Source organism: Lactuca sativa, chromosome 5 (genome assembly GCF_002870075.4).
Source record: "Lactuca sativa cultivar Salinas chromosome 5, Lsat_Salinas_v11, whole genome shotgun sequence".
NCBI classification, from domain to species: Eukaryota; Viridiplantae; Streptophyta; class Magnoliopsida; order Asterales; family Asteraceae; genus Lactuca; species Lactuca sativa.
The window spans coordinates 111,769,516-111,796,877 of record NC_056627.2 but is presented as its reverse complement, the minus strand read 5'-3'; positions in this window follow the sequence as shown (position 1 = coordinate 111,796,877).

Genomic DNA, 27,362 nt, shown 5'->3' with positions numbered 1-27,362 from the left:
AGAGCGGAAATTATCCCTATCAGTCTGGAACCGAGCATCACAATACCCTACAACTCTCAAGTTATCACTCGTACCGAGGGTAAGGACCCAATCCTTAGTCCTTCATAAGTACTTGAGGATATTCTTTACCTCAGTCCAGTGAGCCTTGCCAGGGTTCCCCTGATACCTGCTAACCATGCTCAAGGCAAAGGCTACATCAGGTCGATTACAAGTCATATCATACATGATCGAGCCTACTGCCGAAGCATAAGGTACTCGACTTATTTCTACTATCTCAGCCTCAGTACTAGAGCTTTGTGTCTTACTCAGTCCGGCGTTACTCTGGATAGGTAACTCTACTTTCTTGGAGTTCTGCATGCTGAATCTCTTCAACACCTTGTCCAAGTAGGTACTTTGACTAAGTCTAATTAGTCTCTTACTCCAGTCTCTCAAGATCCTTATCCCTAGAATATAGGCAGCTTGTCCTAGGTCCTTTATAGAGAAACACTTCCCAAGCTAGGACTTAACTTCCTGCAGAGTTGGGATGTCATTTCCTATAAGTAGTATGTCATCCACATACAATACCATAAAGCTAACTATACTCCCACTAGCCTTGACATAAACACAAGATTCATCTCCACTCCTAGAAAAGCCAAATTCCTTGACCTTTTCATCAAAGCAAAGATTCCATCTGTGAGGTGCTTGCTTTAATCCATAAATGGATTTCTCAAGCTTACACACTCTATTAGGGTACTCGTTGCTGACAAAACCTTCTGGCTGACTCATGTAAACATCTTTAGTCAACTTTCCATTAAGGAAAGCGGTTTTGACATCCATTTGCCAAATTTCATAGTCGTGAAATGCAGCTATGGCTAACATAACCCTAATAGATTTAATCTTGGCTACTGGAGAAAAGGTCTCATCATAATCTAGTCCAGGAATTTGAGAGAAACCCTTTGCAACCAGTCAAGCCTTATAAGTGTGTACATTACCATCCATGTCGGTCTTCTTCTTGAAGATCCATTTGCACCCTACAGTCTTACGACCTGGTACATTCTCAACCAAGTTCCAAACTTGATTGTCATACATGGATTGTATCTTGCTATCCATAACCTCTTTCCATTTCGCAGACTCGGGGCCTCCCATGGCTTCTACGTAACTGTTAGGTTCATCCAGACCTACTAGTGGCTCATCACTAATAAGTGTCTCACCTTACGCAGTAATATGAAAACCATAGTAGTGCTCAGGTGCATTCCTATCTCTCGTGGAACGCCTCAGAGGTACAGACTCGTCAATTGACTCAACAGGAGTTTCCTCCTCAAGTTGAGGGCTAGGGTTTGAAGTTCCTTCACCACTTGACCCTTGAAGTTCTTCAAGGTCAATTTGCCTCCCACTATCTCCTTGGCTTATGAATTCTCTCTCACGAAAGACTCCTCTTCTTGCTACAAAAGACCACATTATCACTAGGTCTGTAAAAGAGGTAACCAAAGGATCTTTGTAGGTAGCCGATGAAAATACACCATTCACTTCAGGGTTCAAGCTTATCATGAGTCTCACGTCTCATGAAAGCTTCACAACCCCAAATCTTGATGTGGTCTAGTTTGGGTACTTTACCAGTCCACATCTCGTGAGAAGTTTTGGCAACTTTCTTTGTAGGGACTAGGTTAAGGATATGGGCGGCAGTCTCTAAGGCATACCCCCAAAATGAGATTGGTAGCGAAGTTCGACTCATCATGGAACGAACCATATCCAACAAGGTTCGATTACGCCTCTCAGCTACACCATTCAACTGTGGTGTCCTGGGAGGTGTCAATTGTGAGACAATCCCACATTCCCTAAGATAGTCGAGGAACTCTGAACTAAGATACTCACCACCTCGATCGGATCGAACCATCTTAATGTTCCTGCCCAATTGATTCTCGACTTCCTGTTTAAATTCCTTAAACCTTTCGAAAGTCTCTGACTTATGCTTGGTTAAGTAGACATATGCATATCTAGTGTAATCATCAGTAAAAGTCAAATAATAATGATTAGCATCCCTTGTGGCATGTTTGAATGGTCCACACACATCCATGTGCACAAGGTCTAACAAACCTTCACCCCTCTCACAAGAACTTGTGAAGGGTGACTTTGTCATTTTTCCAAGTAAGCATGATTCGCAACTATCATCTGACTTTAGGTCAAATGACTCCAAAACTCCATCCTTTTGGAGTTGGCCTATGCGTTTCTTGCTTATATGTCCAAGACGACAATGCCATAATGATGCTTTATCCAAGTTATTATTATTAATAGAATCAATACGCATCACATTATTTCCTAAGTTAGCTACAACAGACACAGCTTCGCACACACCATCACAAGGTAATGCTTTAAAATAAAGAACATTATTAAAGAAAGCATCAATAGAACCAACTTCATTATTAAATGAAAAGGTAAAACCTTGTTTATACAATGCATGAAAGGAAATAATATTTCTTACCATTTCTGGCGAGTAACAACATTTACTCAAATCTAAATTAAACCCACTACTTAGCGATAAAGTATAAACTCCAGTCTTGGTGACAGGTGTAACTTTCCTATTCCCCATGATTAAGTTTATTCTTCCTTGCCCCACATTCTCACTTCTTCTTAGTCCCTGCAAGTCACAACAAATATGAATACCACATCTGATATCAAGGACCCATGAGTTAGAATAGGGTGAGTTATTAGATAAGATAGTGTAAATACCTGCATGGTTAGGTTTGAATTTCCCATCCTTCACATCTTGCTGGTACTTTGGGCAGTTCCGCTTCCAATGTGCTTTTTCATGACAATAGAAGCATTCAACCTCTTTTGGGTCAGACGAAAGAGTGACGAAACCTTTCTTGGTTCCAGAAGAGGAGCCTTCAAGGGTCTTAGCCTTGGTACCCTTCGAGGGGCTCTTCCTCTTCTTACCCTTCCCTTTTCCGATTGCCAAGACAGGGGCGGAGTTAGTAGGAGTAGAAGTAACAATCGCCTTACCCTTAAGACCACTTTCTGCGGTCTTTAAGAGTCCTTGAAGTTTTCTGAGTGTGACGTCTTCCTTTTTCATGTGTTATGTCATCCGAAATTGATCATAACATGAAGGTAAGGAATGCAAAATGATATCTATTACAAGATCCTCGGGAAATTTCACATTAAGCTTCAGCAAACGGTCCACAAATCTTTGCATTTTCTGCATGTGGCCCGTGATGGGTTCACCATCCTTCATGCGAGTTGTTATCATGGAGGAGATGATTTCATACCTCTCTTGACGAGCACTTTGATGGTATATTTCAATCAAGTCTTGGTGCATCTCAAAGGGGTAGAAATCTTCATAGGATTTTTGGAGATCCGCGGTCATAGTGGCCATCATGATGCATGCCACTTTGGTGGCATCCCTTTCATGTGCCCTAAAATCAGCGATCTCTTGAGGAGTAGCAAGTGTCTCATCAATCTCCTTAAGCTCCTTATCGAGGACATATTCCTCGTCCTCGTAGCAAGTAATCATTCTAATGTTTCTGATCCATTCATTAAAGTTGGATCCATCAAAAGTGACTTTCCCACACAAGTTCATAAGAGAAAAGGAGCCACTAGGATTAGAGCCAGAAGCAGCGTTGTTTGCAGACATCTGGAAAAAGAAGAAAGAAAGGCTTAGCTTAGATATAGAGATAGTCCTTAATAAAACACCCAAATGTAGTAGTAAGGCTAGGACCCAATCACAATATATTATACTTAGAAGAGGTATGCCGTAATCTAAGTAATAACATATTTGAAAGGTAGGTGAATGACGATTCACCAATTTCCACCAAAGACGGAATATTAAAAATATTTAATTTGGTTCTTAGAAACTCCTAGATTCTTTTGAGATTCAATGAATTTTTCAAAGGCATGTTTTAATCTCGAGTGTGCCCTCCAAGTTTCGTGACTGGGATGCCGAGGATCACAAAACGAGGTGTGAAGTAACCATGCAAATCACTTGGTACCCTTAATGTTTACCCCTCAATCAATGTGCCGGTTAACCACACACGCTCCACCAATACTATGGTAAACATTAATTCACCCTTTACCTACCTTGTTAAGATCAAGCTAGTGTGTCGGTTAACCACACATGCTCCACTAACAACTTAGACAAAGTGTAAAGTGTAATTTCATGGATTAGCACCTTATTCACATTTTCCTAAAGTAACTAAGATTGGGGATTTAATAAAACATTTAGTTACTTTATAATTATCATGATACTTTTAATGAGAATTTATAAGTCCTTGTCCTACCCGTTCAGCTAACGACCCTCCACCAGTCAAGCAAGCGGTGGGTGAGAGTGGACACCCATTAAGTTGCCATTTTATAGACAACAACCTTATACCCACCTTATAGACCGGCTTTGTGAATGAGGCGTAGTAGCGATAAGACGACTTTGATATTATACATATATATATACATATATATACACACATATATATATATATATATATATATATATATATATATATATATATATATTATTAGCTTACAATATTATAAGTATAAAGGTTGAATTTTAACTTTTAAAATTCTAAGGGTTGGAACTAAAGTTTTAATCAAGACTTTACTTGTTCCAAAACTTGAGGGCAAGTTTTGTAAACTTTCAAAACTTTTCATTTCTTGTAACTTATGAGTTAAATAGAGTATTAAAAATGAAGACTCTTCATTTTTATAACCCATGTGTTCTTTTAATGGTTTTTAAACAAAGTGACTTTTGGTTTTCCATAACTTGAGGACAAGTTATGGACTCCATTAAAACATATAATGATGCTGAATTAATCTACCACATAGGTTACAAATAATTCCTATGATAATCTAAACATCATAAGATCAAGAACATGAATATGAATACTTACATGAATCAAAAATTACACTTAAAAACTTGTAATTTTGATAACTTGTTGTTGTAAATGGATTAGCATGAACATTACACCCACTAAAATAAGTTTTCAAGCACCAAAACAGTTTAGGGTAATGTTCCTAGTCCATTTCCAGCAACTAAAGTCGAAAAACTGCATTCTGAGCCTCCTACTCGCCGAGTGCATGAACTTACTCGGCGAGTAGGTTGAAGATTCACATGAACTCGGCGAGTGTCCCATGGACTCGGCGATTTCATCAGGCAGATTGCACAAAATCGACTTTTTCCAACTATTTAAAACAAATATCAAACAAACAAGCCTTGGATCTGATTACCACTGATGGGTTTTGAGCATTCTAACACATCCTAAGTGTACATGCAACCCTAATAACCTTGGATCTATGTTTGTCTAATAATCATGCAAAGTTGTTTTTCCAAGGTTATGAACCTATCTAGCAGACATGGGGAACAATTTTTCTTTGTATAAAAGATAGAACTACATACCTTGTTGATGAAAGTGTTCCTTGAAACCTTGTGAGCCTAGCACCTCAAGTGTGATGCCTCAAACGCTTCACACAACACCAAATGCAAAGTATAAACTTGAGAGAATACTATAACACACTCAAAATCGGCCAAGCCCTCTTGTTTCACTAGTGTAGCTGATTTTGGGGAGAGACATGGTCCTTATATAGTGTGTTGCATTCGGTAAAACCCTAATGTAACATGACTCTTCATTTCTCAATCCATGGGTTAACTCCATGGAGCATCCTATGGGTGGAACCCAACTTGATAATCCATGGAGCCTTTTAGCCCACTGTATAAGATATGGAAGATTTACATAATCTACCCATATATTTAATTAGTTATCTTTTTGATCACTTAATTAATTCTAAATTAATTCTTGATCAAAACTAATTAAATAATATTATTAATATATTAGAACTTATAATATATTAATAAACCATATGTGTTATTTCTCTCATTTAGTTTATCCAATTGCATGGTGCCATGCAACCCAAATGTGCCATGCCGGGTCGGGTCAAGTACATACCAGAAATAGTTATGGACTTAGACACCTTATCCAATTTGGTGATAAAATCCATGGAAATCTTTTCCCACTTCCACTGGGGAACCTTAATCGGCTGCAACTTGCCATGCGGACACTGGTGCTCATTAACCTTGCGACAGGTCAAGCACCTCTCTACAAACCAAGCCACATCCCTCTTCATACAGTGCCACCAATAATCTATTTTCAGGTCCAAATACATCTTAGTGGCCCCGAGATGGATCGAAAACCTCGATATGTGCGCCTCCTCCATCAAGATAGTACATGCCCCACCCTCAAATGGCACCCAAATCTGGCCCTAGAAGGTCATAAGCCCCCGGCTATTAGCAATGAACTTTGATATCTACCCAATCACTCGCTCTCGCTTGTGGTTCTCCGGTCCCATGGCCTCCACTTGGGCCTCCCAAATGGTGTCTAACATCGGAGTCATCACAGTCAACCTCATACAAACATATGTGACAACCCGATATTTCAAGACAATATGATGGAACACAAGTCAAATTTAGGTCAAAATTTAACCTTCCTAAAATCTTATTTGGGTTAAATAAAGTAGTAGGAATCATATCAAGGTTTTCATACATATAAAGAATCCAAAAATCCGAGTTATAACGAAGAAGTTATGACCAACCGAAGATTCTCGACAAAACCGGCAATACTAATAAACGTAAAATACGAAGTTTCAATACAATAGTTTTTAGCCTTAGGTATCTAAATAAAAGTTTTAAATATCATTAAACCGTAAACGTACAGATATAACAGTAGACAGCTAAAAACTCTAAATAGAGATCGAGAGACTATTAGCCGACACAATCTAAATGAGAATCTAAGGGCTCAACAATACTAGCGCAACGGTAAAAAGTCTGACGAAAATGGACGTCGGATGAAGAAGTTATGGAACTTTAACGGACTTTTCCTGTCCCGACCTATTAAAAATATAATATTAAAAATAAACTCAAAACTAGCCGACGAAGTCTAAACGAAAGTTGTAGATCGTAGTCTCATCTTCGCGTGGATATAAAGAACGTCGAAAACGGAGTTCGTATGAGGAAGATATGAATTTTTGAAGTTTACTAATTAATTAAAATATAAATTTAATTAAAACCCGGTATTATCCGAAGAGTGAGTCAGCGGTCCGATCCTTCGTACGCCCCGCGTACCCTCGTACGCCCAGCGTACTCGGATGCTAGGCTCCGGTTCGTCCACGTCGCTCCGATGTTTCGACCGAGGATGCGGTCATCCATGACGTCTCGTACGCACGGCGTACAAGCGTACGCCCTGCGTACGCGAGGCTTCCGGACCCTATAAAAGGGATGCGAGGGTGCCGGCCAATTTTGCTCATTTCCTTCCTTTCTCGCGCCGAAGCTCTACGTTTCAACCCTCGGAGCCATCCCAAAGTCCCGATTTTCATATCCAAGTATGGGATGAAGTTTTACGCTCCCGAGATTCCCGAGATTCCCGAGAATCTCGAGAGATCCACTTCCTCGAGTAGAAGTTCTGCTCGGTTTTCGTCTCGCTTTCTTCAATCAATCAAGTGAGTTCATACCCCTATAATCCACACTTTTAAATGTTTTATAAATGTTTTTATATGCTTTTAAGGGGGGGGGGGGGGAATACAAGTAAAATACACGATGATTATTATATGTTATATAAAGTTTCATTATACATTTTTATCAACGGAATCACATGTGATTTATAACTATTATAAAGAAACTTTCGTATGCAAAATGTATCACGATAACATCATATCTTTTGAAATGAAAAGTGTTGTTATTTATGTATAAATCAAACACACTGCTTATACTATATATATATGTGTGTCCATCTTAGGCACTACAAAAATTATATCTTTCATAACAAGTGGGAATTTCACTAGGGATTACTTTACAAACGAGACACACTTTTAGAAAACTATAATAGGTATAGTTTTATGAGAACATCACGAACTTTTATATACTAGAAATACTATTGCAAGGAGATACATTCATATACAAGAATAAACGAACATTTTCATAGATACTTCAAATAGTTTTCACAAAGGTTTTTACATGTTGAAACACTTTTAGAAACTGTCTTACAAACTGTAGGTTTCCTTTTGAGTCTGTTATATTTGTATTTTCAAACAAAGGTTTTCTCACACTTAAACTGTATTGTTAAACGGTCTTTCTAACCGATTTATGAACTGACATCAAGTCATAAATTCCTATTTATTAAACTTTTCAGAGGTTCTACAAAACTTCTTTTATGCTTTTATATTATAAATTGCATGCCTCTATAGGTATAGTTATATAAGAAATGTTTAAAATACTTAGGAAGGCTATCCACCCTGTTTCCTTTTCCTCGATTTGGATGTGGTCTGGTGGGATATCGGGTACTCTTCCGAAGGTCATTTAAATATTAGTTATATATCATGTGTACATATATGGTCATAAATGTTCCATCAGTTAATTCAGTTCCGATACTCTTGGGTAACAAGGATGTATAAACCTACTTGGACACTCATCAATTACATTCTAGTAAACTATTATAGGAATAGTTTAGGGTATACAAAACATTATCTCTATTACAAGAAATTACACCAGAGTCAGTTCATTCATGAGTCTAGACTACATGCTATATGAAAGGATACTCTTACAGAGATTCCGCTTACATGAATACGATTACATAGATATGCTTAGCTGAGTACATTTACATAGATCATATATGACGAGTTACTACTACATATGATATGTGTAGATACTGTTATATAGATCACCTTCTTATCTTTACCTTGTGATGCAATCACATAATCGACGAGATGAATTGGACTTTATATCCTAGTACCAAAGGATACCTTGAGGGACTAACCATTCCTATAGCCACTGTTAGCTACAGAGGATGATGACATATCTACGGATGTCTACGGTTGATCAGTTTATGGCGAGTTTCCACGCCGTGTGTATCTTTACTTAAGGGACTAACTATTCCTAAACCCATCTGTTAGCGACAGAGGTAAATGCACATCTACGGATGTCTACGGTTGATCAGTTTACGACGAGTTTCCATGCCGTGTGTATCTTAGTACCAAAGGATACAACATAAGTTATTATATTATTACTTTTAGAGTTTTACAATAATAGTTAAACAGGAAAAAACCGTCACATTTTCAAGAGATGCGTACTTTCAAAACAGTCAGGTCTTAGTAAAAGACTACTTTCAAAACATTCGGGTCTTGGTAGAGGACTACTTTTATACTAGTAGGAAATATGGGATTTTCTAGAGTTTTCATACTTATACTAAATGTTTCATCAATCATTCACTAGTCTTTCATATCAACTAATCAAAGTAATGACAAATAGACAGGTGCCGATGCAAGGTTTATAGAAGACAGAGCAGTCAAGACCCGTCTTTTATTTTGATCAGTTATCATGTTGTCTTGTACTATAAAAGAAAACACTTGTAACTAAAATTATACTATTAATGCAATGGATGATGTTGTTGCTTTTTTACCACTTTACATTTGTTGTGATGCATACATGACGTCCTCCGCCCCAGAACGTTTCCGTCGTTCTCGGATTTGGGGTGTGACAACATCTCACAAAGCGGCACTCTCTGCCCTGCGACTCAAAGCATCGGCTACCACGTTAGCCTTGCCCGGGTGGTATAGGATGTCACACTCATAATCCTTTACCACGTCCAACCATCTCCTCTGACGCATGTTTAGGTTGGGCTGATCCATCAGATACTTCAAGCTCTTGTGGTCCGTGTATATGGTCCACCGAACCCCATACAAATAGTGATGCTAGATCTTGAGGGCGAACACCACAACCCCCAACTCCAGATCATGCGTAGGATACCTCGTCTCATGAGGCGTTAGCTGCCTTGATGCGTATGCAATCTCATGCCCTCTCTGCATCAGCACCATGCCCAGACCCGATATCGACGCGTCACAATATACCACAAAGTCCTCCCTTCCCTCCGGAAGGGCCAACACTGGGGCTTCGCACAATCTCTGGCGAAGTGTCTCGAATGAGGCCTGTTGCTCCGGGCCCCAACTGAAAGCCACGCCCTTCCGGGTCAGCCTGATAAGAGGAGCCGCAATCCTGGAGAAATCCTGAATGAATCTCCGATAATATCCGGCCAACCCCAGGAAACTCCTGATCTCCGAAGGGGTCTCGGTACCTCCCATCTTATCACCGCCTCAGTCTTGGCTAGATCGACCAAGATCCCATTCTGGTTGACGAGGTGCCCTAAAACTGGACCTCTCGTAACCAGAAATCACACTTGGAGAATTTGGCGTACAGCCTCTCCGATCTCAGAACTCCGAGGAAATCCCTCAAATTCTCCTCATGCTACTCTCTGGACCTCGAATACACCAATATATCATCAATGCACACGATCACCGAACGATCCAACATCAGCCTGCACACCCTGTTCATGAGATCCGTGAACGCCGCCGGTGCATTTGTGAGCCTGAAAGGCATCACCACGAATTCGGTTGAAGAATAGTTTTCGGTTTCTAAAGATTCAAAGGTTTTCGGTTGAAGAACAGTTTTCGGTTTCTGAAGATTGAACCGAAAACTAACAGTTTTAAATGAAAAACTTAAATTTTCGATCCGATTTTGATTTCCACACACTTGAAACCTAAAACACAGCTTCCAAACAACTTAGATCTGAACAAAAATCAATTTAAGATATATTTTCGGTTGATGAAAATCAAACCGAAAACAATAAGATTTTAACTAAAAAGCTGAAATCCAAGCAGATCTCGATTCCACACGATGCAAACTGTGATCTGATCTTCAAAAATCGAACAAAATAGGCTTCAAGAGACCTATAACATGAAGAACATGACTGTGAAGCAGAAAACTGAATAAACACACTTGATTGACACCGGTCTTAGCTCTGATACTAAGTGTAAGGTCCTAGATGGAAGGATCTTCACCAATGATCAATCATGCATAAGAAAACAAAGAAGAAATGGAGTAGAAGATGAATGAAATTGAGCTTGCATATGATTTAACACTTGAAACCGTCCGATACAACTCAGGGACCGAAATCTAGCAAAGTACAATTGTTACTCTACCCTGACAGCCTGACACATATATATACTGACAAGGACCAAAAACATATTTTGGTTAGCAGACCGAAAACTGGTTTTCAGTCACACCTTCACCAAAAGCTTCCTAGACCGAAAACATCAAACATACACAAAAGACTCCAAAATACATTGACAAATGCCCTAACTCATCCATATATTGATGCCTAGCCCAAACCATATATATTGGCCCTTCAACACCCAAACATAAGCAACAATTCAATGTAAATAAAGATATAAGGAGAAGATACATACTCGTCACAACGTCGGGAGCTACACACACCTCCTCTGTCGTCAACTGAAATGCCCTGCTCTTTGCTCTTGGCGTATATGTCTGGCCCTGCCTGCTGGTGGTAATCCTCAATGTCGTAGGAGCAGGTGCTAGCACCAATCCTGCTGCAGCTAAGCTCGAACATTGGGCCTTTTGTGTCCCCTACGATTGCACTGAAAGAAAATCAGATCAGATACCATAATGATGAGGATGGTAGCAGTACAATTGCTGCTGATGTGACCAGTTCGGCCGCACTTGAGGCAGCCGAAACCCATCCTCTACACGTCCCCTCGTGCGTCTTTCCGTACTTGCCACAACGGCTACGGCCATGCTAGCCTCTCGATCTAGAATCAGATACCTTGGCCGTCTTTCCCGAACCCTCAACACTCACAGGACAATCTGGCTTCCTCTTTCTCTCCATCTCCAAGGTAATCCCCTTCTCCCTAGCCCTCACTATCATGTCTTCCAGCATCTTGCAGCTGGATCGGCTAACAAAATGTCAAATTTCACCCTTCAGCATCTCGTGGTACTAGACCTTCTTCATCTCCTCATCCGCCACATACTTCAGAACCAAAAGGGCCCTCTCCCTAAACATAGTGGTGATCTCAGTCACCATCTCAATAGTCTGACGGAGATCCTAAAACTCTTGCTCCAACTGTTGCACCTCGATCACTGGTGCAAACTCGGCTCGGAACCTAGTCGAGAAATCACTCCAGGTCATCAACTCAATAGCATCATCTCCTACATCATATCCTACCTCCTCTCACCAATCACGTGCCCTGTCCTACAGGAGGCATGATGCCAGTTTGACCTTGTCCCCCTCGGGACAAAGACTGGTACAGAAGACGTTGGCAACATCTGCCAACCACCTGCTGCTCGCAATGGGGTCCCTTTCCCCATGATATTCTGGTGCTCCACATGCCGAGACTCTCTGAAGGTCAAAGAGTGCGTCCCGGTCAATGCCACAATGTCAACGCAAAAGGCGCTCAACCTTTCATCAAGAATCTCCATAATACCCTCCTTGACTGTGCCAATCAGACAATATGAACTCCATCGTCTGGTCATCAAGATGCTCAACTCTAGAACCCAAGCCTGAACCCTCCCGAACACCGGAACTGCCCACTAGCATGCCTCGCAATACCACCATACTGAAAATAGACCAACAAACTATCAAAACAAACATCAAAATGTATATCGGAGAAATCATAACTACACAAGCTCTCTGGCTTCATTGCAACCCCCCTTGAATCGAGTATGGATCCTCTGCTTCCATTACTATGGCCCCATACTACCTTCTACATCTATCCGTACTTTCCTCATGAAGTGCCTTAAGTCAGCCAAATTGCTCTATAGACCACTCATGCCCAAGGCTCTGAACACTAAATCTCGTCCTAGGTTTTCTTGGGGCAACTCCACACCATTATCCGCCATCAACTATAGAAGGAACTCACAATAACATCCTTTAACTAGCTCACAAATACAATTAGATATTACAAAAAGTAGTTAATTCTTCGAATGAGTGGTCTTTCCCCACAATGGTTGGACTCAAACAAGAGTTGCGCAATAGAGCTAAACCTAACCTTCTGAAATTATTTAGTTTCTACAATATGTAACTTATCATATTCGCTTACTAACTAACTGAGATTAGCAAAAACTCCTAAAAGCACAAAGCAAGCAACACTCGAGCATCAACTAATCAAAACTGAGCATAACCTAATCAGGCCATCCTATCACTGACTGGTCAGTACTAGCATGCAAATATATAGGCTCATATAACAGGCATACAAAGGCATCTCCCCTAAATCCTTAGCCATAATCTAGCATGCGATTCACAATTTCACATTTCATATCATATATATAAACAGATATGAGTATTTTGGGATAACTTACTTATACTCGGCTGATTGCACACACCACACCCTTTCCTCTTTTAGAAATCCTTTTATAAAATGAGTTTCTTTTGAAAATTTCTACCAAGCCCTTAGTTTGAGTATAGACACACCCAAGGGTGTGCCCGAATCCCTTAAACGAAGGCTATGATACCAACTTGTAACGTCCAAAAATATGGTCCAAAAAATTTCAATTTAATAATAGATAAAATAATATTTTCCCATAATATCCAAACAGTTGAAATAAACCAATGTATCAATTTGTCATAAATAAGAGTAAAACATCATAACAGAATACAAATGGTGTGTGCGATGCAATCACCCCGAGCTCTTCCCCTTGGAACCGAAAGTTCCTGAAACATAAACTGAAAACCGTAAGCACAAATCTTAGTGAGTTCCCCCAAAATACAACATAACAACATGCAATAAAAAAATAGTAGGCCCCACCCGACATCGAGCTGAGCTCGGTAAAATGGAACTACCCAAAGTACAATAACATATATCAAATAAACACATACACATGCAATTATCACAAAGATACATAGCATATAAATATTCATCAGACCCTGCCTGTCATCAGGCCTTAGCCCAAAAAGCATATAAACACAAGCACATGCAAGAATCACAAAGACAACTAGCATACTAACAACATAACATACAAATGGGCCAACATTGCTTCCTTCGGCCCGCTAGACACAGTAAAGAAACTCACCTTGAATACAGAAAGGTAGCTGAACGGATCTCGACTCCGAATATCGACTCTACTCAACCCCTAAACATAAAAAGTTTCCTTAAGTTTAGAACAAAATGCCCAAAAGCCTCTTATAGGTCAAACTTGGTTAAAGGCTAAAGTCAAAGTTTAAGTCAACAATTCGAGTTGACCCAACTAACCGAGTTCATCATACACTCGTCGAGTTTATCCATTAGTTTGCAAAGTCGGGAGAAATCGATAAAACTCGCCGAGTTCCTCCACAAACTCATCGAGTTCGCTAGAAATTCAACATCTTAATCCATTAAGTTGTCCTTAACGAAACTAAGAGCTTCATGACTCAGATTTTATCTGAAATGGCATCAAGAAGGCTAAAGTTTCCAACTTTACCCCTAAGAACCACCAAAATGAGTTCAAAACCCAAACCCTAGGCTTAAAAGGGTAAGAGCTTAACCATTAAGCACTAAAGCACCAAAGGTATAACCCCAAATTTTAGATATGGCCCTAAAAGCTGAAGGACCACGTAAAGTTTCCAACTTTACCTTCAAGTATGCTTAGAAGAAGCTCAAATGCTCAAAAGAAGCCATAAAATGGACTTAGTGGATGCATGGAGCCCTTAAGAGCTCATGGGAATCATAGATCTTAAAAAATAGCACTTGGGACGTCCTACATCCCCCCTCAACCACCCAAACATGGGCAAAAGCATAAAAACTAACCCAAAAAGAGATCTAAGCCAATATTAAGCAAGGTTAGAACTAAATACCCGAAATGTGCTGGAAATAGAGCAGAGAATCAAGATCTAATAGTTCCTTCTAGAACCACAACCATGCACCAAGCTTTTCTTCCTTTAAATAGCTTCAAACACACCAAAACACACTCACAAAGAACTTACAACACCTAAAGGGGCTCTAGGATTTCAAGATTAGGGTTAAGGGCTATGGAGTCTGGAAATGAGGCCAACACCTAGGACTTAAGGCATTTAAATAGGGTGTAAAACCCTAAAATTAAGGTTTCCTCCCCTGCTGCCAACTCGCCGAGTTGAGGCGCGTCAACTCGTCGAGTTGACTCATTAAACTCCACGACCAAAACAATTTCAACATGTCGAGTTAAGGCTTCCAACTCGACGAGTCCTCCGGGAAAATTGCAATAATATGAATTAAAAACGTACCAGAAACAAGGTGTTACATAAAATGTCTTTACTCAGTGTACGAGTCATCCTAAAATTTTCTCAAAATTTATTGACTGCCAAAAAGTATTTTATATGAGTTATTTGTAACAGCCCGGATTCCCAGGTATTATTTATTTTGTTATATTGGTGTTTTGTGGGGGGACTCGGCGAGTTGGAGCTCAAACTCGCCGAGTATGATCGCGGTTTGGGTCCGGGTTCGCATCCGGACTCGGCGAGTCCAAAAGGTGGACTCGGCGAGTCCATGCTGTTTAATGAAACCCTAATTTCCAGGGTATGAGACCTATTTAAGGGGGCTTATGGCCGTCATTTGCGGCCACCAACCCCAGAGAGAACCCCTAAAGAGTCCTTGTGCGTTTTGTGAGAGAGAAGAGGAAGATCCTTGACTAATTGTGGGTGTTTTTGCACATAGAAGAGGATCAAGGAAAGAGGAGACCAAAGAAGGTGCTAATCTAGTGATTTCTAAGTTCATAGACTTCATTTGAGGAGGATTATAGCTCGGGGGATTGAGCGCGAGTGATTTCCGGGATTTGCGAGTTAGCAAGATACACGAAGTGAGTCTTCTCACTATACTTTACCTTGAGTAGGTAACCAGAGTTATGTGACAGAGTATTTGTATGCTATGTATGTTATGTGTTGTACTGCATTATTTCTATATGATTTATGCTGTGCATGTTTATAGAGTTGGAACCGGAAGGTTCACAAAGTTAGAACCAGAGGGTTCACAAAGTAGGGTCCACGGACCCACATAGTTATAGCCTCGAGTGGCTAATATGTGTTATGTGCGGTATTTTGGGGAACTCACTAAGCTTTGTGCTTACAGTGTTGGTGTTATTGTTTCAGGTACTAGTGATGACCGTGGGAAGGCGCCGACTTGATCAGTACACACACACGGGATTTTATGTTATCAGATCTTGGGAATTTTATATAGCATGGATTGAGTTTCAAACATTAATGTTTTTATGAATGTTAAATGATTTGTGTTTTTATAAAATGCGAAAAAAATTGTTTTGAAATTTACGTTGTTACAAGTTATTGTTGTATTTTCTTGCAATAATTATAAAAATTCAGGAAATGTAATTTATTTTCTGAAAATTTCTATAACTTCTCATTTTGATGGAGGGATTCTGGAAAAAATCAGATTTGGACAGAAAATGAGTTTTAGATATTCATTTGTGAATAAATCCATTATGAACATATTTGAAGCTTTCTAACAACATACTTTGATCATCTAACATTTAAGCTTGAAGATCATCACATGCATATTGATTTGAAGGCTATTCATGAGTTTGAAATGTTCAAAAGTTGCTTTTGAAAGAAAACTTAAGTATGTGGTGATTTTCCACCAAAACTTGTAGAAAAGTGCATTATATTGATTTTGACTTAGGTTTAGGTCATGAGACTTCATCATTTACAACTTGCATATTGTCGTTGGGTGAAATCCTACCACCATCTTCATCAAAACCGTAGGTATGTGTGTGTGTTTATATGTGTTCATGATCTTTCATTAGAGTGGTGTAGGAGAAGTAGAAAATGCAAGAAAATCATGAAATTTTTGAAGGAAAAGTGAAGGAAACCGTGTTTACCTAGATGAACATCTTTAGATGATAAAGATTTTGTATAAAATAGTTGTTCTTAGCTATCAAAATTTGTGAGTTAGAGAGAGAGATGAGATAAAATGGAATGGTGATGATGCAGAGTGTGAGAGAGAATGAGAGGAGATTAAGTGTGGGAGAAGAGAAAAACAATTGAAATTTTTGGGGAAACGGTTGTCTTGGTGGAGGGGGAGCTGGGAATTAAATAGGAGACAGGCTATTTTTTATTATTTTTTTGAATTAATTCCTTAAATTTTATAAACTTTCTTTCAAATTATATAAAATGTGTATTTTATATAAATTTTGTTCACAACTCTTGGATTTTTAGCTTATAAGTGTAAAGTTAATGTTAATGAATTAATCTAATTTCCTTGATTATATTTCCACATTTTAAATATATTAATTTGATATTATAGTGTTTATAAATTTTTTTATGGGATTTTAATATAAAACTTCATAAATTTAAGTTTTTATGACTTTTAGGGTTTTAAGGAATTTTGTAAATCCTTGGATATCAAAATTAATTGAATTTTGAGACTTCAAACTATTTTAGAGTTTCATAACTCTTATTCATGTTAGAAATAATGTTTGTAATTTATTTTTGTCGGTTTATTGGCATTTCTATGTAGCGGATCCGAGATTCAAATGAAATTGAAGAACCAAGTATACTAGTCCTAGTTTTTAACTTTGACTTAAGTTCCTACAAGACTTGGACCTAATCTCTACTACTAGGTCTAGTGTATGTTGTGTCTACATGAATGTACAAAGATGCTCGAGTTAAAGAATGACTCGAATATGGATAATCACTACAATTAAAGTAGTTGTAGAATCCACATATCAATGTGAAATCTAAGTACACTACCCTTCGTTTCTAATTGTTTCCAAATTTCTAGTAGGTCATGACTTATCTTCTAGCTACCAAGTATCGTATGTGCCGTGCCTATACGTGCAACTAAGTTTATTCTAATCTAGAACTATCTCGAATGTTAACGGTTGTCACACTAGTATTTGATTTTACTATTCCAATATTTTTAGCTCATACCAAATTCAGATTCGCAAAAACTGACGACTCGGAACACGGTTTTTGCGAAACTTCGAATGTTGTGTCATGGAGATCCGTATATCGGATTTGAATTCTGTTTGAATATTTGAAATCATTACGACGGTGATATTTTCTAGGCACTTTTGAAATATTTTTACGAGCTCTGAAACTGATGTCACATAAATTGATGCAGTTGAAAGATCTAGCATGCTCAAAAATCATATTTATGTGATATTGTTAATTAACATATGATACTACTAAGTCACATTAACAATAACTTGATATAATTGATTATTTATTAGAAATTGATTTTAATAAATATTCAATAAACTCTTATAATTAAATTAGAAATTATTTATTTCTAGGAAATAATAATTTTCATTAGCAAGTAACATTACATAATTCATATAGTATGAATTAAAAAGTCATGCACAACATTTTAGACTAGATAAATCTTTTTATCTTTTACCAAAAAGTTAAAGTTTATATTTTATAAACTTGGTTTATAAAATATAAAGTTTTTGTCCTCTTTTGACTTCTTAATTTCGAAATTGAGGTAGAAGAAAAAGAGATATGGTTTGTAGCTTATTTTAATATAGGGACATACTTTAGAAATACGGGATTAATGTATTACAAAAAGAAGACATGCTTTTTTATTACTTAAATAAAAGCACGACTTTCATGATTGTTTAATAAAAAGAAATGAAATCATGGCTAGTCTTACAAGCTTGAGAGACATGTTTGTCTAAAGTTCTAAATGGTTAAGGACTTATGGACTTTTTCTTAATGCTATAAATACTAGCTTCATGAGATTTTCATTCTTGCTTTTCTTTTGGACACAAAACTATGAATTGGAGAGAGAATGCATGCTCTCTCTATTTTGTTTATCCTTTTGAAGATATTAATTACTTTTATACTGTCTTGAAGTTCATACTTTGGTTATGAACTTCAAGCTTAAGAGTTAAGAGTTTTTTCTTACAAGACTAGCATCTTAAATTAAGTTGACTTCTTGTTGGTGTTTCAAAGGTTCCACATTCTCCATCAACTTCCAAGCCTCCCCTTGAGGATTCAAAGTCTACAAAGGTTGTTAAAAAATTCTTCCTCTTTGTTGCTTGTTTTCTTTCCAAACTTTGCAAGAAGATCCTTAGTGGGTATAAACTTGGTTTATGTTTATTCTAATTTTAAAGTCTTCCGTTGCTAAATCTTATGTTTTTGAAACTATTTTTTTGAATAAAAACCCAACAACTAGTATCAGAGCCACTTTGCACGTTTGGTTAGATTTTTTGATTTTTGGAAATCTTGGTTTTTGGAGAATAAGGATAACTTGGTTTGTATAAAAACAGTTGTACATATTTTTTAATGACAGCTTTATAATTGTTATTTTTTATGTGACAAAAGTTTTGTGCATCTTTTGTCATTTAAAGTTGTTTTAGAAAAACAAAGGTTGTTTAATGTGTATGTTGATATGTATTATGTGCATAAACTAGCCAAGGACCATTATGTTTGTTCTGTTGGTTGTTTTATAAAAATGGTTGTAATAATTTATTTATTCATATTGTATGTAATAAATTAAATAGATTAGTTTTCTTGGTTTATATTTGTAAAGTAATAGATTAGTTGTTACAAAATAATTTATTTGTACAAAAATGTATCAAGAAATGAAGTTGAAACCATTTTTGAAGAACAAAGAGGACTTTTTGTGATTAAGAAATCTGCTGAAAGTTTGTGACAGTTTCTGAGAAATGTCACTAATGTTGTTTCTTAAGGGCTGTTGGACTTTTAGTGGCAATTGCTGAAATATTGCTTTAAAGAAGCTTTTCCAATCTTTTGCAAGCAACGAGTGTTTTCTCAAGTGAAAGCCTCTACAACAACATTACAAGAAGATTTTTGGTCCCTTAAAATGTCCTTTCAGGAATGGAGTTGACATTTTTTGTGTTGGCTCACAAAAAATGTCATTAGTTGGCTATGTTTACGCACATATAATTTTATGCATGTTGTGTTGTTTCTTTTATGCAATTATTATGTGTGGTTGATAAATTAGTTTTTCACATTCTGAAATAATTTTGGACAAAATAAACATCACATGGATTTTGGTTATCAAAATTTATAATGTGGACATAAGATATAACAAGTTACTGGTTTAAAAATAAAATCCGATTTTATAATAACGTTACTAACATCAAATTTTGAAATACTCAAATATATGTTTTAAAATGGTGATTTTTATAACTTATACAAACTACTTACATATAAGTAATAAAATAAAGGTTTATTAAATATATAAAAGGTTCAAATGCACTTAAAATTAATATTGGTTACTAAATTTAAATCACGTTATAGCTTTTTATATAGAACCTTTACAAGTGATTTTCTTTTGAAAATTGGTACCATGGTTTGTTATATTCTTGTAATAACCATGATATCATTGATGGGTTTTAAGCAAAACATCATTCCTATGGTGTACATGCAAACCCTAATAGCTTTTGGATCTAGTTTGTCTAATGAACAGGCAATTGAATATCCAAAGCTATAAACCCTAGATCTATCAAATAAGAACTGAAATAAGGGTTTAGTAATTACCTTTGATTGTTATATTGCAATAACAATCAATTCCTTTCTTGGATTGGCTTTAGAAAGCTAAGTGTCTCAAGTGTTGCACCTCTAATGGAGTCACAAACACCACTACGCAACTTGGATGAAGAGGAGAAGAGAGGAGGCTGCCCAAAACGTCTAGAAACCCTAAAGGAACTCTTGTCCACGTTTTTGGGGCATAGGGGCCCTTTATATACATGTAGGCTATTAGGGTTTACCACTAGGAAACCCTAATTCTTAAGCCCTAAGGAGCCCATGGACTCCTTTAACATATCCCTTGGACGATTTCTAATGGGCTTTCAATAGAATTCGTCCAACCTATATATTATTAGGTGACCCATAACCCAATTATAATTATCTTACAATTACAACTCCAATCCCCTAAGCTTAATTAATCTCTTTTAGCCGCAAAATTAATTCTTGAATAATTCTTGACTAATATTAATTAAACAATATGATTTCTCTTTTAATATATTATTCTCATAATATATTAATAAATCATATTTAAACCTTTCTCTCCTTAATTCATCCTACATATTGCTATGGTGAAGGCAACCCAAAAGGACCATGCTCATAATCGGGTCAAGTACATACCAAAATTGTTATGGACTTAGACACTAATGCAACAGTCTCCCACTTGGATAAGTCTAATAACTATTTTCCGTATGACTTCAGAACCTGATTAGCAATCATAGCTTTCAAAAGCCGCTGTCAACTCTGATCTTATCAGATAGCGTGTCCTTTAGATAAGGGATCATATATTCCTCCATTCTCAAGATATCGTATAGACATAAGACATGAATTTTAATCATTCTCTCTATACAGTTTCCCGACTTCCGATTTATGACGACTGACAACAGACTACTATTGAACATATCAACTTAGTACCAGCTTGGCCAAACGCTTAGGTGTCATCACTAAATCATCAAGGGGCCCACAGATATCGCTTTTATGCTACTTTGGGTAAAAGGAATAAATAAACTTTGACTCAAATGCTCGCTTGCATTCACTGATCGAATCACACACAATAATAAGTTTTATGACACCAAGTTACTGGTGCGTTTACTTATTATCAATGTGCAACCGACCAACAAATAATAACTCACACGTCTCGGTTTCAAGAATATACAATATTATCGTCTCACTAATCACCCATGATAAATCCATGAAGTGATCCAAGTGAGCGTGGGTTTAATCCAATACTCTAATCTTATCAAAGCACTCATGAACTCTGCAGCAAATTTGTGCCATGTCTAAACACTTCAGACAATCTACAGACAGATTCATGATAGTCTTCTTTCATACCTACTTCCAACGTATGATCGACTGTGGAGGTTCGAATAACCCAGTTATTCTGGAAGTCAAAACATGAAAACCGAAACACAACAATAATACTTAATCCTATATGGCCCCAAACTCGTGAGAGTAAATAAAACACTTCTATTTAACCACCATATTGATTACTCATTATTTATCGTTTACTGTTTCAGAAAATCAACTTATTACTCAAATTACAACAATAGTTGCCCCATGCGCAAAGCATGCACACTATGTTTCCTATGGTCCTTACTTTGTGAAATAGATGAATTGAAAAACTTTTTCAATGATGCTCATCTCACAATTCCCAATCCTTATCATTAGTGTTAGAACACAAGGCTCTTGCCACTACTAGAATTTGCTAGATTCTAACATTTTATGCAACGATCCTTTCGCAAAGTCATAGCACAAAAGCCACCAAGACTTGCCCAATGAAATTACAAAGTACTCTATCAGAAATTGTTACAAGATAATTCCATAGACGTGAAGTCTCACATTCAAAGTACATTCCTTTGAACATCCTTCTTGCATAAAAGTTTCTAATCTAGACATAGATTCTCAATATCTAACTCCTAATATGGAAACATTTCCACATTTGCCGTATGACAACTCATTCTTAATAGAATCTTATCTATTCATAATAATGTCGATATGATCCATCCAACACCATACTTCCAACTACTCACAAGCGACCAATCCTCAGCGAACTTTGGATCGTCCTTTGATAGTTGTTTAATTATTTTAGTCAAAACCGATTCTAGTCCTTTTTCCCTCTTAATGCGCTAGACATTTGGAAAATTTTAGAATAGTCAAATATTATAGCATTTGCAATCGATCCTATACCCGAAGCGTATGGGACACGATGCATAATGTCTTACATAAAGATATGATACTTTATCAATCTTCTGCCATAATATTTTATGTGTCACGTTCTCACAATTCGAACTATGAAGAGGGATGCCGTAATCATAATCGAAATTTGAGAACACACTATGTATCCTTTGACTAAATTTATTAAAATTTCTCAGTCTAAGCTTTATATTTTGAAACGAAGTATAATATTCTCTCCCTTAATTATAGCAAAAAACAACTTTTCAACCCATGCAACTTTACAAATTGATTCTTTGTTTTTCTATAACTAATATTGCTAACTTGCAATACTTGCCATAATAATCACACAAGCAGAACACTTATGCTCCAACTATCATGATGATTATTACCATATAAGCATAACTCTTATGCTCCCACTAGCTTTGACATGTATTCAAAAAACAGTTGAACTTCTAGAAAACAATGCCTATTGAATTTCTGAAGTTCATATTTCTAATACCAGATGCTTCGATAAGCCTTTATCTAAGCTTCCTAAATGTATATACCTTTGCCTTAGATAGCTCATATGTGTGAATAAACAATTGAGAACTTATATCAATAAGTACCAAATGTTAGACTAATTGCCAGATCTCACAATTCGAACTATGGAAAGGGATGTCGTAACCATAATCGAATTTGAGAATACAATTTTCACAATTGCTATCTTCTTAAAATCTCTCTTACTGAAATCATTTCCTCACAGTCATTTTCATGAAGGAGGGAATCTTATGACACTTAGATTTTATGGTGTATGAGTTCCTATCCATGTGAATTTGCCAAAACCAAGTTTGCGACAAATCCAAACTCATATGGATTGAACTTTCTTGACTTCTAGCCTTATGGTAACACGAGTGCCCACCATGTCTTCCAAGTAGTTTAGCAACTTACATATGAATGTACTTTCCATCGATCAAGGCGCTTTATCTTTATGCATTCAAATGAGAGCTCATAGAACTCACATACATAATTAACTCAATTGGAATGACATAGAAACAAAATAATGTCAACACGATAGGTTGTATACCTCAAGTCGTGTGCTAGTGATGATTGATAAGGTTTATTCTTGATTTGTTCCTGAAACTTTTTCAAAAAACATTAAAACTCCCACTGACTCCTTGACATATAAGGTTCTCTTATCAAGAAACTTTTCTTGACAAACAAATATTCAAGAGTTAGTGTAGCTCTTATCAAGACAAAACACTTCACATAATTGGTTGTAGTTGGTCTTTGTCTTATCCGAGACAGCACAACTTACCCATTTCAAATGTGCAAGAATAAAAAAACTTTTCCAAATTCCACATTTGATGAGTGTTATAAACCTACTAAAGGCTTGTCACTCAATTCACAATCTTGGAGTATGACTCTAAGATTCGATATTGGAACGAAGTGTGAGTGACTTCTTGATTTAACCATTTCCATATTCCTGATTCCTCCTCTTAGACATACAAATGTACTAAGACTCACCTAGAGGATTAATTGAGATATGGTTCTTAATCATTAAGACTTTATCATAAAACACAATAAAAGGTACTCTCCCTTCTTCTTAGAATAGAGAAACTTTTATCTTTCTGCCTTCTTGATTCTTTTTATTCGTTCTGCCATTATTGAAACCTTTCCAATCAACTCAGAATTACACTTAATCTTATAAATGTAATCATATTTACTAAACTTTAGTAAATCATGACGAATATGTTTATCTTTCTTTGTGGTGGACTTGATCAATGCACAACCTAGTGTACTTGATCTCCTAGTCCTTCATTTGACACTTTGCCAAAGAATTAGTCTAATTTCCAAATATGAAGTTTCTCATTCATCACACAACCAAGTTGTATGATTCCAAGTTTCTGTCCAATTGAAACTTGGGCGATGAGAAACTCTCCCTATTTGATAAATTCTTGACATATTCATAAATAACATAATTAAGAATCAAATCCATTATTGCTAATAATAGAAACCTTCAAACATCAATTTTTCATACACACCGTTGTAAGGATAAATAAATAAGACAAAATCAAAATTTATTTTATTGCTGAAAAATTTGTCATTACAATGTAATTCAACTGAAAACGTATGTTATTACATATTTCTTAGCAATCTATTCTAACTCCAAGTAGTAGCTCAAGCATCCAAAATCTTCATGCAATGTGACTGAAATCCATTTCTTCATGATTAGATTCAGCTCACTTCTTCCCTTAGGCTTCCTCTCTTTTCTTCGATCCTCCAAAACATCAAAATGTAATCCTATCACATCATGTATTAAGAATCTAGAATAGGAACTTAAAAGAGTTAGATAATGGATTTTACCTGAAATAGATCCATACGTCTTGACTCTCCCATCTCTTAGATCTCTCAGGTAAATAGGGCAGCTTCGTCTCCAATGCCCCTTCTCTTGGCAATAAAAGCAAATGGACACCTTTGGCACATCACATCGGATAATCATAGACTTAGTTCTTTCTGGACTTCCAATGTTGCCAGTGTCCATTGAAGTTTGGGAGTTTGATTCCGTAGACAAATTTGCTTGATCAGCATGCCAAATCATTGCTGATTCAGCAACTATAAGCAAATAGGTGAGATCAATGAGGGTCACGTCATGGTCCATCATATAATACTCTCTAACGAACTCACTATATGATTTAGGAAGTGACTGAAGAACCCAATCAACAGCCATTATTTCTGAGATATCGACACCCAACATCCTTAACCTAGCAATGTGTGACTTCATCTCTAAGACGTGTGTACACATAGACTTTCCATCTTCATGCTTAATCGCCAATAGGGCTTGAGTGAGCTTGAATTTTTCAAGCCTTTGAACTTGTGGGTTAGGGAGAATAATAGGAGGAGGTGGAGGAAGTGAAGCATGATCTCTTGTTCCTTGATCATATCGTGGAACATCATCTTCATTTGGAAAACTTGTTCCAAGGAATTTGGTAAGACCATGATTTTCATAACTAAACATCTACAAAACAGGAGAAAATTCAGGTTAAGTTGATTAAAATTCTTGATGTAACACCCAAATGAAACATCTTGCTAGGATCCAACACAGTACTCTACAACCTAGAAGAGGGATGACGTAATCTAGTCGCAAAATATTTGAAGGTAGGTAAATGACGATTTACCAATTTCCACCATGACAAACGAAAAAGAAGTATGAATTAAAACTGCTAGATCTTTTGAGATTCATTGAACTTTTCAATGGCATGTTTAATCTCGATTCTGCCCTACCATTTGTGACTAGGATGCCGAGGATCACAAACAAGGTGTGAATAACCATACGAATCACGTGGTGCACCCAATGCTACTATCACCTCATCAATGTGCCGATTAGCCACACACACTCCATTGATATATGATAAGCATCGAGTCACCCTTTGTCACCAATGTCATCCCCAAATTAGTGTGTCGGTTAACCACACACGCTCCACTAACGTTTGACAAGGGTACGAAGTGTAATCCCATGGATTAGCATACAATTTCACATTTTGCCTAAAGTAACTATGATTTGGGAATTTGTATAAGCATTTAGTTACTTTGTACTTCATTATACTTATAATGGAAGGTTTCTGTCCTATCCTACCCGTTCGACTAACGACCCTCCACTAGTCAAGAATGCGGTGGGTAAGATTGGATACCCATTCAATTGCCATTTTATAGGCAATTTCCTTAAACACCCCTTATAGACCAGCTTCATGAATGAGGCCTACTAACGGTAAGACTGACGGTTTACTTATACATATATATAATATTAGAGTTTTAATGTTATATATAGTATAGGGTGAATTTTACATTTTTAAAATACTAGGTGGTTCAATTTAGTAAATTATACTTTTAATTTAATTAAGTAAACCAAAACTTTATGGGTTTATTAAATCACTTTTAATTATACACTTTAATTAATTAATAAAACCATTAGGGTGTGATTTGAACTTTTCAAATTACTAGGGTTTTAGAATTTAACATTTCAAAATTAAAATTTTAATCAACTTTTAAATTCCAAAACTTGAGGGCAAGTTTTGAAACATTTCAAAACATTAGGATTTAGAATTTAAATATTTCAAAATTAAACTTTTAATCAAAATTTAAATTCCAAAACTTGAGGGCAAGTTTTGAAACTTTTTAAAACTTTAGGTTTTAACTTATTCAAATTTCAAAAACAAAACTAATAAGTTCAAATTTAAACTATAAAACCTAAAGGGTGCAATTTGAAACTATTCAAACAAGGCAATTATCTAATTTTGACCTAGTCAAAAATCTAGCAGGATAATTCATCAAATAACTCAAATAATTAAACATTATGTTATAAGGTAACAAATATTTGATTAAATGGTAATTATTTACTATTTTGGTAAGGATATTCACCCAAAATCAATAAAAATCGGATTTTTTTAATTAAAAAACGTTTATGGTAAGTATCCCAAACCAAAACAGCAAGAAAATCGCCAAAAAACGCTGCCAGATCCTCGGACTCGCCGAGTCAGCCTGAATTGCCGAGTTCATCTACTTACTCGCCGAGTCGGACAAGCAGAAGCCAAAAAAACTTCATTTTCCAAGCAAAAAACGATCAATTAAGCATCAAATTCACTAACAAGCAGCCCTAGGCTCTGATACCACTGATGGGTTTTAAGCAAAACATCATTCCTATGGTGTACATGCTAACCCTAATAGCTTTTGGATCTAGTTTGTCTAATGAACATGCAATCGAATATCCAAACTATAAACCCTAGATCTATCAAATAAGAACTGAAATAAGGGTTTCGTAATTACCTTTGATTGTTATATTGCAATAACAATCACTTCCTTGCTTGGATTGGCTTTAGAAAGTTTAGTGCCTCAAGTGTTGCACCTCTAATGGAGTCACAAACACCACTAAGCAACTTGGATGAAGAGGAGAAGAGA